The sequence below is a fragment of the Octodon degus genome, unplaced genomic scaffold (genome assembly GCF_000260255.1).
Source record: "Octodon degus isolate 3935 unplaced genomic scaffold, OctDeg1.0 scaffold00123, whole genome shotgun sequence".
In the NCBI taxonomy this organism is placed as follows: domain Eukaryota; kingdom Metazoa; phylum Chordata; class Mammalia; order Rodentia; family Octodontidae; genus Octodon; species Octodon degus.
In genome coordinates this window covers 6,620,528-6,623,731 of record NW_004524699.1, presented here as the reverse complement: position 1 = coordinate 6,623,731, position 3,204 = coordinate 6,620,528, and the positions used below count along the sequence as shown (strand labels likewise).

At 51.7% G+C, this 3,204-nt stretch overlaps 1 protein-coding gene across 3 annotated transcripts in view; it reads right to left on the bottom strand.

The window, feature by feature from the left end:
- Nucleotides 1-2,660, bottom strand: part of Kyat1 (kynurenine aminotransferase 1) — a 48,253-nt gene extending 45,593 nt beyond the window's left edge. Inside the window, exon 1 of one of the 3 annotated variants that reach the window (XM_004640575.2) lies at nucleotides 2,579-2,660. The gene's annotated coding sequence lies outside the window, so the exon portion shown is untranslated. The other 2 variants (XM_023700343.1, XM_023700344.1) reach the window with 2 other exon arrangements.
- Between the last annotated feature and the right edge of the window lie 544 nt (nucleotides 2,661-3,204).

The following is a 3,204-nucleotide window of genomic DNA, read 5'->3' as shown; positions in this document are numbered from 1 at the left end:
GCTGGGGGATTGAACCTCGGTCCCTGATGCTTTGCTAAGCTTGTTCTAAGTACGTGCTTTAGACCACTGAGCCATCTCTCCAGCCCCAATGATTTTTGTTGTTGTTGTTCTGTTTATGTTTCTTTTCTGCATGCATGCAGTGCTGCAATTCCAACTCTTTGACTAGAGGATTGCAAGTTCCTAGCTAGTCTGAGAAATTTAGTGAGAACTTCACTTTAAAAAAAAAAAAATGATAGCAGTATAAGCTTATTACTTGAAATTATGAGATGCGTAAGTCCATTAAAAAAAAACAACAACGGGGGCCTTCCAGTTAGCTCAGTTGTTTAAGCACCTGCTTATGCAAATGCAGTCAGGAGCAGGATACCGCAGTTCGATCCCCAGCTCCACATGTGCCTTACCAGGCCCACCCTCAAGGCAGCCTGAGCCAGCCTGCCCCCACCAAAAAAAAAAAAAAAAAAAAAAAATCTAAAAATGCTGAAAGTGATTCCTGCTGAGAGGTGGGTGGGGTGGGGAGACCGGATGGGCATACAGGTGATCACTTGATATCAAATGCCTTTAGAACAGTGCATTCTCAGGGCCTGCTGAGTAGCTCAGTGGATGAAAGCACCTGCAAACAGGTGCAGGGCGCCCCCACCCCCAGGGCGCACCCCACCCCCACCCCCAAGGCACACTGAGACCTGAGACCCTTTCCTCAAATGCAAAAAACAAAACAAAAAACCCAGTGTATTCTCTTTTCGTTGTCTTTTGCTCTTTTATGCAGTACTGGGGATTGAACCCAGGGGGTTTGCACAGAGCTACATCCCCAGCTGTTTGATTATTTTCGGAATCTCTCTTCACTTGTGATCCTCCCACTCAGATTCCAGAATTACATGTGTGTGCCACAATGCTCAAATAATGTTATTTTTGTTACAGTTTTGTTATAGGCAGGGACATGGAGGACCAGGTTCGTCAGGAGGCTGGAAACCAGCAGGCAGTCTTGAACTTCATCCTGAGCTCTTGCTGTCACTGTTTGCTTTTTTCCACACCATCCCCCAGGTTGTCTCTCTCTGTCTCACTTGTTCATCACTGAACAGTCACTGAGCATTGACTACCTGGTGGTGTGTGACAAAAACATTGCCCTAGGTCATGAGAGACAGGGCATTTGTGTGAAACCCTCCAGCAACCAAAGTCCAGCTTCTCCACTTTCTGGCTGTAATACCACTAAATTCCTCTACCTCTCTGAGGCAGTTTCTGCCTCAATTAAAAGGGGGGAAAAGTAGGAGAACTGAAAGAAGTGTCAGCTCAACAGGTGGTGGCTTCATATTGCAGTTGTTTTTTGAGACAGGGACTCACTGTGTAGTTCAGGCTGGCCTTGGACTTACTGTGCAGCCCAGGTTGATCTTGAACTTTTGGTGATCCTCCTGCCTCAGCCTCCTGGGTGCTGGGATTACAGGTGTGTGCCACCATTCCCCTCTCATCTTTTTGCTTTGGATGGTCAACTTATGCACAAAGGATGCCCCTCCTGCCGGTACCCAGGACCCCAGTTCTCCTGTCTGTGCATTTCATCAGTTCGTGGGTGGGCACATGACACAGACACACCCGTACTCACAGAGGACCTTACACCAACCGAAGCAGTCGTTCAAACTGTTCTTTCTGCCTCTCCTTTTCCACCCAGGGTACCTTGCAATTCCCCGGCATTAGTGAACACTCAACACTTGTTGCTTTTAATGGGTGCACAGTTCTCCAACATATGGACTATTATCTTTTTTAAACCTGATTGACATCAGTACTGTCACCCTGAGAACTTCGAGGACCCAGGAGGACACAGAGATCACGTTGGCGCCCAAGGACTGTTCAGACCCAGAGAATTCGCTGTTACCTGGGCTTCCCATTCACCACAGACAGGACTGTGATGTGAATTAAAAAAAAAAAAGAAAAAATCAACTAGTAGTCTGAAACCATATTAGGACAAAATAAGATAACGCGGCCCGGCACCTAGATGGTCTGTTAGACTCTCCCAGCCCTGACAGACTGTGCCAGAGATAACCTGACCCGGTTCAGTGTGACAACCAGCCCTACAGCCTGTACTTTCTCCCCCTGAACATATCCTATTTGCTAACTTGTTTCAGGGGCTTTCTGCCCAGCGGCAAAGGATAACTGATGATACCCGATAACATTCACCACGCTTTTAAGCTTTCGTGTCTCTCGCTTGTAAAGCCTATACAAACGAGGCCCACAGCCAGCTCTGGGTGGACGCTTTGCGAGCGCTCCCTCATCAGCCCGCCCGAGTAATAAAGCGATAAAGTCCTTGATGCCCAGCGTCTTCCATTCAGTTCGGTACCGCGTTCCGTAACACAACCAAGGGGGGAAAAAAGGACGTGGGTACCGAAAAAGCAGTGCCGAGGCGCAGATCAGCTAGCAGCACACCTAAATCATACCGAGGAACGGCTGCCTTTTCGAGGAAGCCACACATCACACACCAGCAGCACCAAACACAACCAAGGTTCTGGCACCATCAAACTCAGAACCCTTACCAGATCCTCCCGGACTCGGCACCTACCCACAGGGCAGCCACCCGCGGGAATCAGCCAGTCCTCACCTCCTTGTGAACCGCTTCTTAGCGCCAGTCCGTGTATCAAGGTTACCGAGGTTCCTGTTCCTTTAAGGGGGCCGAGCCGCGGATCGGTTACTTCCGCCCAGAAGCAACATGGCGCCGGCGCAAGAGGCGCTGTTACCTGAAGGCGCAGAGACGGATGTCACTGAGCGTTGGCTTCGTCTGGCCCGCCCTGCGCACGCCCGAGGTGACGTCATTTCCGGGGACGGAGCCGCTTAGCGGCTAGTACGAGGCTGGCTAAACTTCGCGCCGGGGTGTAGCTCCCGAATGGGCGCAAAGAGCCTGGGTGAAGGAGTCGGGTGAGGAAAGGACGCGTGACTTGTCAACTCTGGAAGACCATTCAGACCTGCCCCTCGCTGCCCTGCCCTGCGTCACACATCCTCGTCAGTTTGGGCTGTCCCCCGGGCTGTCGTCCTTGGACTCCCGGGACTCCCGAAGCCGCTGGCTTCCGCCTTTCTCCCCGCCCTCCAGGCGTGGGTCGCCGAGGTCCCACCCCCTTCTGGGTGCTCGCCCCGGGACCTTTCGCCTGCCTCCCTCTGACCCCTCGGCTTCCGCCCGCGTTTGCTCCCACAGGTTCCGCCTCGGGGCGCTCTCCTTGCCAGCAATTTTTT